Genomic DNA, 12,481 nt, shown 5'->3' with positions numbered 1-12,481 from the left:
GGACCAAGCTTCTGCAATAAAAGGGAATCATGACATGTCACACATGTCATGTGTCCTTAAGGGGTTAAACTTCCTTGCAGGCACTTTTGTTATCTATTTTGCTTCCCCTCGGTCCCAGTGATTTATTCCCGGTTCCCTGGGTGTTTAGGGGCCATGTAGGCTTCAGACCGAGTCCTCTCCCTGGTCTCTAAACAGCAAACGCACTCGGAATAGGCCCACATGTGTGCAGTTTGTGCCTTATTTGGCCTAATACAGATGACTTGCATTCTGGGAATACAAGTTGTGGCAGCCATCTTGGATATGGGCAATTGCCAGAAAGTTCCTAAAATAAGGGGAAAGTTACAGTAAACATCCCAAACTTATTTGGTAAGTATTTGCAGGGTCTCCAGACATGGATAAGTGTGGTCTTCAGCCTGTTTTAAAGCTGTTTTGCTGGTTTCTTATAGAATTTAACAATGCACTTTTTTTCTTAATACTTTACCACAGGTAATATTTTTAGTTATTATTATTTGCCAGATGTCTGATTCTTCTCCAGGATCTGGTTATGAGGGGAAAACAGTGGAAGGAATCGGTTATGCACTGACTTCCTCCAGAAGGTTGTCGCTTCAGCATGACCTATCACTGTGCAGCCACATGACATGCGGGCAGGGCTTACAAAGTAAGTTCCAGAGGCCTTAGGGGTAAGAAAAGAGGCCAGGCTTTACCCTGTGGAGGAAGTTATTTCCAACCCCAGAACTACACCACCTAAGTTGCACACTTTTGGATCATAGGTGGACGCAGATCTGTCCAAAAGTTTACGCCTACCATTGCAGGAGGCCAGCCAGCTGTGACTTCCGCTGCTGTTTCTACAAACATGAAATATGTGATTAAAGATCTAAAGGCTACTATGGAGAGAAATATTAAAATCCAAGATTGAAGAGGCAGTCTGAAGTCTTCAGGTTACAACTGACTTCTTCACAGAAACTTCCCTAGATGTAACTAGGATATTCTCTGGATCAAATGGCTTTATCTATAGCAGCTAAGAAAGCATTATGGTTCTGTTTCTGGGATGATGACTCATCCTCCAAGTCTGCCCTCTACACCATTCTATTTGAAGGGGTGGTGCTGTTTGGGAAAACTTTGGATAATTGCATTGAAAAGACGAATGAGGGCTGCAAGATATTGGTACCTCAGGATGGAAGTTCCAAGGATCCCAGCTCCTCATAGTCTGACCGGAGAACCTCCAGTGACAAGTATTTCTGAGTTACATGGAGCTACTGGCCCTGCAGGGAATACTCCAGAGGTAACTCATGGCAGTTGGTAAACCTGCCTTTCAAGGTTCTAATGGAGCTATAAAGCAGTCGTTTTGCTCTTCAGCAATGAACATATCTCCTCCACTACTAGGAGCCTCATTTTTCTGATCACACATACCTGGGCTCGTCATACTCTGGAGGCTTGAGTGGTATCCATGGTCCAGATTGATATAGACTGGAGTTTTTTCTTCAGGCATAGGAGTCTCCATACCAACAGGAGTATTAAGACCAATGAATCAAAAGGTAAAGCACTGAAGGAAGAAGCCTTCTGGACGAAGAGGTGATTTTTTTTTAGGTCCCAGAAGAGTAGTTCCAGGGACAAGTTTTGCCTCTCTTCTGGTGCTAAGAGGAAAAACACATGAAAGCCTACACTGGACCTAAAAGGGGCCAACAAGAGGCTGAATGTCAGTCTTCGGGATGGAGTCAATCAGATCCATATCTCAAGCAATCTGGAAGGATAATTTCCTTACCTCTATATATCTCAAGGATGCTTACTTTCAGTCCAATCTGCAGAAGAAATCTTCGGCATTAGCTCAGAAGAGAACTTCCATGTTAGTGCCCTACCATTTGGCCTCAATGCGGCCCCAAGAATCTTTATATGTGCTTATAGTGTTATTGAGAGTCCAGAACTCCACCTGGTTCCATTATCTGGAGGATCTACTTCTGGTAGCCTTAGACCCTCAGAAGGCAGGCACACAAAGGTATATAGTTCTTTCATAACTCCTAAAGTTTGGCTGCTTGATGAATATCAAGAAAAGCAGTTTCAGACCAGCTCAGTGGTTGACATTCCCGAGTGGAAAATTCTATGCTCTGCTTTTCCCTATCTCGGGAACAGTTCCACAGATTGTAAAGGTTTTCTCTCCCAGTTTCTTCATTTCTGCTTGGTAACAGCAAGAAAATATATGCAACTACTAGGAATCCTGACTTCCACCAGCAGACTTGTCAGATGGGCCCAATAGCATCTCTGGATTCCTTACAGATCCTTCCTATCTTGGTCTAACAAGAGAAAGATTATTGGAGCCAGCCACTTACTATGTCCCCATCAGTGGAGTTACATCTTACCCTGGCAGCTGAAAGAGGGATTAGATCTCTGAGTTTCCAGTGAACAGAACCTCATTGGTCATTTTTTAGCTTGAATTCCAGTTTTTATAAGATTGGTTGCACAGTGTTTTGACCATGTTGCACAATATTTCCATTAATTTGTATGGAATTAAGAGTCATTTTCTTCTTCACTTCAGAGGCTTGCTGAAGAACGAGTGGGGCCAAATTTGCTCAAATATTAATGCAACTGTATCCTATATCTATCAAGATGGGCCTCACAGATATGTATTGTTGGAATTCCAGCCCATAATGATCAGGGCACAGAAGAACAAACAGTGGCTCAGAATACAATGGCCGTTTGCTGGAGCCGAATAACTGTGGACAAGGTGGATTGGCAACCATGTCCTGACGTATCCTCGGGGTTGACGCAGATTGTCTGATACCCTACATAGATCTGATGGCCATTTCTTGGAACTACCAGGTCCAGAAGTATTTTTTACATGCTAGGACCAGAATGTTCAGGTTCAGGATACACTGACTCAAATTTAGAACTTTAGTCTGATGTACATATTTTCCTGTTTTCGACTTTCCTAAAAAGGCAATGCAAAAGGTGACAGTGGAAGACCATGTCGACTCTAATTCCTATGATGAATAAGATGATTATGGAACCTCCAAGGGAAATTCCAGTACGTCCAGACCTATTACAAGGCCCCATGACAAACCAGGATCCTCAATTTCTGGTGTTGATGCGGGAGTCAATATTAGTATAGGCATCCCTGAGACAGTCATTGAGATCCTCTTACAATCCTATACAGACTTTACTAAGCTTGACATGCTTTTGTCTGCTGGAATTACTCCTCATTCAGGCCTTGAAAGGTTTTGTATTATAACACTCTAGTGGAGCACTTAGCTGCACTTTGCTTCATATAGGCATTGATTTAAATCATGCCTCCACTGAGTGTGGTGAAGCCACGTACCACTGGTCTCACGGGCCCTGACTGAACCATTATTTGAACCTCTAGAAGGAGCTTCCATGGTGGTAGCACAGAAAGTGCTGGTGGCTGGTACCTCAGTAAGGAGAATGGGTGAACTCCAGGCTTGATCCTGTGAACCCCCTTTCACTACTTTTCAACAGATATGGTCGTCTTGCATTTGGCACCTGAAGATCCTGCCTATGGTGAATGCTTATCTATGTCATTCTCTACCTGTACTGAAGGGTACCGATTGAGCGTTGATGCCCCTGGTGCTTTGCTTCATGTAAGCAACCATTGAACTCAAGCCTCCGCTGAGGGTGTTGAAACCAATATGTGACGTACCACTGGTCTCACGGACTCTGACTGAATCTAGCAGGAGCTTCCATGATGTTAGCACAGACGTTGCTGTTGCTGGTGACTGGTACCTCAGCAAGGTGAATGTGTGAACTCCAGGCTTGATCCTGTGTACCCTCATTCACTGAATTTCAACAGGATATGGTTGTCTTGCATGTAGCACCAGAGATCCTGCCTAACGTGAGAGCCTTTCAATACCATTCTCTACCTGTACCAAAGGATTTGGGGCATTCTCCACTAGTGCTGTTACAGCGTCTCGTGGGCTTCCATGGCAATGGTCTCTGCTGAAACTTTGTAAGGTTGGCATTTGGACTTTTTTGAATTAGTTTGACCTGTTTTACATATTGGACATTGAAGCTATTAATGAGGCACAATTTGGATGTCACGTCCATTCTCTACCTGTGCTGGAGGGTATCAGGGCACTCTCCTCTCATGCTGTTGCAGCATCATGGGTTGCCATAGCAATGGTTTCTGCTTTCACTTTTTGTAAGCTAGCATTTGAACCTCTTTAGACACGTTTGTCTGGCATTTCATACTGTTCGTTAAAACAGTCTATGATGCACAATTTGGTACTCAAGTACTTAACTCAGTTCATTCTTCTATCTATGTTGAATTATTCTGATTATTTGATTGGCTATTCTGTCCCTCCCTTTGTAAGCTTGGGTATTCCCCATGTGTATATGCTGCCATGATTAGCCAGGAAAGTGGAAAATGTATTCATACTTACCTTAATTTTCTTTCCCTGGCTATTATTCATGGCAGCATATACTTCCCACCCATTAATGTCTCTATATATATACACACACACACATTTACACATACACTAAGTGTATTTTAATAATAATATATATATAATTATATATGTATATATTAATATCAAAATACACGTAGAAGGATATTGATAAAATATATATATATATATATTTTGTTGTGGACATGAAATATTAACCAAATTTAAGTTAGTAAAATGTCTATTTACTTAATATAACTTCAATCAGTATTAAATCAGTTTATATGTGATTTACCTAAAATGGCCACTTGGGCCAGGATGTTTCCCTTTGACATCGACTAACACCCTCACTAACAAGATGGCGCTGGAATCTGGGGGAGACCTGCAAGATGCCAGTGACATCACACCCGGTAGGAAGAGCAATAAATCAACCACTTAACCCTTAACCAATTATTGATGTATTATTCCATGTTATCTCTGACAAAGCATATGATGTAATTTTGCTTTATAAGGGGCATGCCACCCCCTCTAATAAACATTCCTCAAGTTTTTCATTAACCTGAAACTTGTGTCTGGTGTGAATTACTTTGGGAGCGTGCACGCATTATTTCTTCAATTTGGCCAGGGGCAGATACACAAAACAATCAATCATTTGGATTGATATCCACTTCATATATATATGTGTAATTCCGTTCTTACTGTATTTTGATTATATATATATATATATATATATATATATATATATATATATATATATATATTGATATCAAAATACACATAGAACGAAATAATATATATATATCTATATACGTAAGTATGATGAGGAACAAAATCGATGAGGTCCTAACTATGGGCCTAGCAGCTGGCTACATAGACTTAGAGCTGTGCCAATACCTCACCAAACCTTATCCACGAACACCTATCATCTATACTATTCCCAAAATACACAAGCATCCCACTAGACCACCAGGACGCCCCATAGTTTCGGCAATAGGAGGCGTCCTAGAGCCCATCGCCAAATGGTTGGACCACCTATTTCAAGGTCCAGTAAAGCAACTACACACTTGCATTAAAGACACTCCGGCACTCATCTCCAGCATTAAAGGAATACGATATGAAGAACAGAAACCCATCCTCATAACCATGGACGTACAGAGCCTCTACACAATTATCCCACATGATGACGGTGTGGAGGCCATGCGGCAAGTCTTGACAAGATCGACGGTATATCAAGGCCTGCCTATAGAGTTCATATTGGAACTCCTCACTTTGATTTTACAAAACAACTACTTCAGATTTGAAGACACATGGTACCTTCAAGTGGCGGGTACATCCATGGGGTCAGCTGTGGCGCCTATGTACGCCAACGCGTACATGTTTATTTATGAGGAAAGTCAAATACTGGAGCGATATAACAACTGTATTAGAGCATACTACAGATTCATCAATGATGTGTTCATTGTATGGAATGAATCAGTGGAAGAAGCACAGGAGATGGTCCAATACCTTAACCGAGTACCACTACCGGTTAGGTTCACGGCGGACATAAGTGCAGATAAAGTACATTACTTGGATCTTCAGATAGAAGTGGGTACCACTAGCCTTCGATATTCATTATATACCAAGCTGACGGATAGAAATACGATGCTACATTATCAAAGTGCACACCCCAAGTCACTCAAAGATTCCCTACCGAAAGCGCAGTTCCTGAGAGTTATCAGGAACAACTCGGATAAAGGTGTTATGGAAAACCAGATTACAGAGATGAAAACTAAATTCTTACAAAGGGGCTATGATAGCCGAAACCTTGAGAAAGCGCTCCAAGAAGCACGTAGTGCACGCGCTCACGAAGATAAGAAGCAGTCCTCGAAACTGGTATTTCCCATGCTGTACCAACCAGCATCCCCTCAAGTTGCAGCTTCAGTGAGAAAGAACTGGAAGATTTTAACAAGTGATGAAACACTCCCAAGTGAATTCAAAACAACACCACTGGTTTGCTACAGAAGAAATACAAATTTAAAGGACCTTTTGGTCCATACGGATCCTATAGCCAGCTATCAGAAGACCACAAAAGCACAAATTAGGGGATCAGTTAGATGCTTGGGATGCGTCACGTGCAGCCATATGATCCCGGCGAAGATATTTAACAACCCGCACAACAACAAAGTTTACCCTATTAAGTTTACTATAACATGCAAAACCACACATGTAATATACAAATTGAGTTGTCCATGTGGTCTCTGTTATATAGGAAAAACTGAAACAGCTATATGTGAGCGCATCAGAGGACACAGGTCCAGCATCCGGTTGGCGTATAGGGATGGCCACTCGGACAAACCAGTAGCTAATCACTTTTTAGAATTGAAACATACCTTGGCCACATTAAAATTTGTGGCGATCGACCACATCCCGTTGTCAAGAAGAGGTGACCGGGGAAGATGCTTCTAAATAAAGAAGCATTTTGGATATACGAACTAGACACTGTCTCCCCAAGAGGTCTCAATGAATCACTATCTCTGCATTCTTTTTTGTGAACCTGAGATATTTTAAGCCCTGCTTGCATTATACTTAATTGGTATTTGTTTTAGTGTATATAATCCATGTATATAGAGTATTTTATCACTATACAGTTGTAGGCTAGTATAGAGTATGAATCAAAATGAAATGGAACAAGATATATTGGGGTATGACATACCCATCAACAGTATCCATTACTATGGACATAGAATTGGACTTTACAGTTGGATTAAGCAAAAAAATATATAGAACATTTCAGATTCCTCACAGCCCGCAATATGTTAGGTTTATTTTTAATATGTAGTAATTAATATGCATATATAGAATGTTGAGATGTTTGCACTTATGGCACTTTGCACTTTGTTGTTATTTAAATAACTTTTGGCACTTTAAGACACAGCGTTTTGTTGATTGGACACTCTATGAAGTATGCACCTGTCACTTTAATAGCAACTTTAATGTGTTGCCTTACTAAAATTCACCACATATTACTATGTGACACTTATGGCACTAGTCACTTTAATGATTGTATATATCATTGGCATTTACACCACACTAATCTTTTCACCTTCGATCTAGTTAAGATGATAATCACAGCTACTGTATCTGCAGTAGCTAGTTCAGTAATTTTCATTCACTCGGGGTGGTTGCTGTGCGTCTAGTAGTGCCATGGTTACGCTTTAGTGTAGCCGCGTCTCCATGGCAACGACGGCAACATGCATGACTACGTCACACTAATGGGCGGAGAGACCGCGGCACATGCGCACTCCGCCGGGAAGGACGCCGGTTTTTCACATCCACAGCACCTGGGGTGAGTTAAAGGGACTCTATAGTCACCATATAAAAGCAAGAAAGACAGGTCCCCCAGCCTTCCTTCTTGCTTTTATATGTACTTTCATTTATTAAAAATAAATTTCGAGGTGTTTTTATATTAAAAACTTACCTCCGTTCCAGCGCCGAGCTCCCCGCTAGGCCGCGCCCCCTTTTTCGTCAAAATGACGAAATCGCGGGGCCCAATGGGACGGCTTCGCGCTGCACCAATCGCGTTCTTCATAGAGCGGCATTGAATGCCGCCCTATGAAGAACCTGAGCGCTTTACCGCGCATGTGCGCGGAATGCGCGTTCGCGAGCTGAGCTGTCTGACTGACAGCTCAGCTTGCTTTCTAAAATTATCAATAAGGGGGGGACCTACTGTGCGGCGGGTGGGGGCCCTAAAATTATCAATAAGGGGGGACCTACTGTCCCCCCCCGGCCCCCACCCCTGAGCGGCGGGTGGGAGCCCTACAATTATCAATAAGGGGGGGACCTACTGTCCCCCCCGGCCCCCACCCCTGTGCGGCGGGTGGGGGCCCTAAAATTATCAATGAGGGGGGGACTTACTGCCCCCCCCCGGCCCCCACCCCTGAGCGGCGGGTGGGGGCCCTAAAATGATCAATGAGGGGGGGACCTACTGTCCCCCCCCCGGCCCCCACCACTGAGCGGCGGGTGGGGGCCCTACAATTATCAATAAGGGGGGGACCTACTGTCCCCCCCGGCCCCCACCCCTGTGCGGCGGGTGGGGGCCCTAAAATTATCAATGAGGGGGGGGACTTACTGCCCCCCCCCGGCCCCCACCCCTGAGCGGCGGGTGGGGGCCCTAAAATGATCAATGAGGGGGGGACCTACTGTCCCCCCCCGGCCCCCACCCCTGAGCGGCGGGTGGGGGCCCTAAAATGATCAATGAGGGGGGGACCTACTGTCCCCCCCCCGGCCCCAACCCCTGAGCGGCGGGCGGGGGCCCTACAATTATCAATAAGGGGGGGACCTACTGTCCCCCCCGGCCCCCACCCCTGTGCGGCGGGTGGGGGCCCTTAAATTATCAATGAGGGGGGGGGACTTACTGTCCCCCCCCCCGGCCCCCACCCCTGAGCGGCGGGTGGGGGCCCTAAAATTATCAATAAGGGGGGGACCTATTGTCCCCCCCGGCCCCCACCCCTGAGCGGTGGGTGGGGGCCCTAAATACAAAGGGGGGGGGACCCTAGTTAACCCTCCCCCCCCCCCCAAAAAAAAATATCTCCCTACCTACCCCCCTCACCCTAAAAATAATGAGGGGGGACCATTAACTAAAAACCTGTAAAAAAAGAAAAAATGAGATAAAATCAACTTACCATTCGATGTTTTCTTTCTTCTAAAATCTTCTTTCTTCAGCCCCAAAAAAGGCCAAATAAAAATCCATAATAACCGACGCAATTAAAAAAAAAAAAAAAAAAAAACGAGCGCAAAAAAAAATAATCCATCTTCACCCATGGAGGGCTCCGCGCAGACTGAGCTCCGCAGGGCGGGGGAAGGCTTATAAAGCCTTGCCCCGCCCTGCAATTATGCTAAGAACACTCTGATTGGTGGGTTTAAGCCAATCAGAGTGCTCTTTGTCATTTTACAAGCGTGGGAAAGTTCTTTTGAATTTTCCCACGCTTGTAAAATGACACAGAGCACTGTGATTGGATGGATTTAAAGCCATCCAATCACAGTGCTCTGTGTCATTTTACAAGCGTGGGAAAGTTCTTTGGAATTTTCCCACGCTTGTAAAATGACACAGAGCACTGTGATTGGATGGATTTCAAGCCATCCAATCACAGTGCTCTTTGTCATTTTACAAGCGTGGGAAAGTTCTTTGGAATTTTCCCACGCTTGTAAAATGACACAGAGCACTGTGATTGGAGGGCTTGAAATCCATCCAATCACAGTGCTCTGTGTCATTTTACAAGCGTGGGAAAATTCCAAAGAACTTTCCCACGCTTGTAAAATGACAAAGAGCACTGTGATTGGATGGATTTCAAGCCATCCAATCACAGTGCTCTTTGTCATTTTACAAGCGTGGGAAAGTTCTTTGGAATTTTCCCACGCTTGTAAAATGACAAAGAGCACTCTGATTGGCTTAAACCCACCAATCAGAGTGTTCTTAGCCTAATTGCAGGGCGGGGCAAGGCTTTATAAGCCTTCCCCCGCCCTGCGGAGCTCAGTCTGCGCGGAGCCCTCCATGGGTGAAGATGGATTTTTTTTTTTTGCGCTCGGGTTTTTTTTTTTTTTTTTTATTCCGTCGGTTATTATGGATTTTTATTTGGCCTTTTTTGGGGCTGAAGAAAGAAGATTTTAGAAGAAAGAAAACATCGAATGGTAAGTTGTTTTTATCTTATTTTTTTTTTCTTTACAGGTTTTTAGTTAAAGGGTCCCCCCTCATTATTTTTAGGGTGATGGGGGTAGGTAGGGAGATAAGTTTTTTTTTGGGGAGGGGGGGTGGGGGGGAGAGGGTTAACTAGGGTCCCCACCCCCTTTGTATTTAGGGCCCCCACCCACCGCTCAGGGGTGGGGGCCGGGGGGGGACAATAGGTCCCCCCTATTGATAATTTTAGGGCCCCCACCCACCGCTCAGGGGTGGGGGCCGGGGGGGGGGCAGTAGGTCCCCCCCCCTATTGTGAATTTTAGGGCCCCCACCCACCGCACAGGGGTGGGGACCGGGGGGGGACAGTAGGTCCCCTCCCTATTGTGAATTTTAGGGCCCCCACCCACCGCTCAGGGGTGGGGGCCGGGGGGGACAGTAGGTCCCCCCCTTATTTTTTATTTTAGGGCCCCCACCCGCCGCACAGGGGTGGGGGCCGGGGGGGGGGACAGTAGGTCCCCTCCCTATTGTGAATTTTAGGGCCCCCACCCGCCGCACAGGGGTGGGGGCCGGGGGGGGCAGTATGTCCCCCCCTTATTTTTTATTTTAAGGCCCCCACCCACCGCACAGGGGTGGGGGCCGGGGGGGGACAATAGGTCCCCCCTTATTGATAATTTTAGGGCCCCCACCCGCCGCACAGGGGTGGGGGCCGGGGGGGCAGTATGTGCCCCCCTTATTTTTAGGGCCCCCACCCACCGCTCAGGGGTGGGGGCCGGGGGGGGAGGAGAGTAGGTCCCCCCCCCTTCAACCACTATTGTGGCCGGACAGCATCCCTGTGGGTTCGGGCTTCAGCTGTCAGCTGAAGCCACGCCCACAGCAGTGCTGACAGGCTGTCAGCACACAAAGCGCGTTCACAGTGCTTTGTGTGCTGATAGCCCGTCTGATGCATTCACCCAGAATGCATCGGACGAGAGGCCTTTTTAGGGCCTCTGAACTCGGAAGTCCCTCTGGTGGCCGTCTGATTGACTGCAACAAGAGGTGTTCCAAGCTTCTAATGTAAACACTGCATTTTCTCAGAAAATACAGTGCTTACAAGAAAAAGGCTCCGGGTAGCTGTAGCACTCACCTAAACAACCTCATTAAGCTGAAGTTGTTCAGGTGACTATAGTGTCCCTTTAACCACTTTTATTACAATTAATGCATTCATATATATGTGATACCTTTGTTAACATTCATATGATCCTGATGAAAGTCCACATGTTGGACTGAAACGTCGATCTGTTTTATGGAACCGAATAAAAGTTACGTTTTAAAGGAACATCCGTGAGTGCAGGCACATCTTTTTGTATATATGGATAAACAGCCCTGGTATTGCACCCGTTTTTTTGGGACATAACTGGCAGCCTGAGTGCAAGGTATTGTACACATTTTTCTATATACATAAGTATATACGTATATATCACTATATGTATACCTATATATAAATAAAAATAATTTAAAAAAATTATATACATATATATATATATATATATATATATAAAAAAAAATATACACACACACATATATATAAAATAATGTTACATATATATTTATATAATAATTTAACATAATTAGGTCCTTTTATTAATTACAATTTGCGGGACCTGCCTGACAACCCAGGCCGAAAGTATAGGGAATTTAATTTGCTAGCACTATATTTAACCCTAAACTTTCCAAGACACCATAAAACCTGTACATGGGGGGTACTGTTTTACTCGGGGACATCGCAGAACACAAATATTTGTGTTCAGACAACGCTGTGCCTTTTTGATACACACAATGAGTTTGTAATATATATTTTGCAAACCTTATGTGTACTACAGCAGTATAATACATCATATGTTGCTCCGCTATGTCATCTGAGTACAGCAATACACCCGTATGCAGTGGCGTACACACAACCCACGGGGCCCCGGTGCGAAAACTGATCCGTGGGCCCCCGCGCGCGCGCGCTTACGCTGCGCGGGCAGGGGCCGCAACACATGGCGGCGGGCACCGGGTCGCAGGGCTGCGACCTGTGTGACCGCGGTATGTACGCCAGTGCATGCATAAACACATACACTTTAAGGACCACTACAGACACCCAGATCACATCAGCTCAATGAAGTGGTCTGGGTGCCAGGTCTCTAGTTTTAACCCTGCAGCTGAAAACATAGCCGTTTCAGAGAAACGGCTATGTTTCACTGAGGGTTAATCCAGCCTCTAGTGGCTGTCTCATTGACAGCCGCTAGAGGATTTTCTGCGATTCTCACTGTGAAAATCACAGTGAGAAGACGCTGAACGTCCATAGGAAAGCATTGAATAATGCTTTCCTATGGGCGGTTTGAATGCGCGCGTGGCTCTTGCCACGCATGCGTATTCGGAGCTGAGAGGCGGAGAGATTCCCAGCGCCAAGGGA

Source organism: Pelobates fuscus, chromosome 2, assembly GCF_036172605.1.
Source record: "Pelobates fuscus isolate aPelFus1 chromosome 2, aPelFus1.pri, whole genome shotgun sequence".
NCBI classification, from domain to species: Eukaryota; Metazoa; Chordata; class Amphibia; order Anura; family Pelobatidae; genus Pelobates; species Pelobates fuscus.
The sequence above is the reverse complement of the archived record's forward strand: the minus strand, read 5'-3'. Positions refer to the sequence as shown.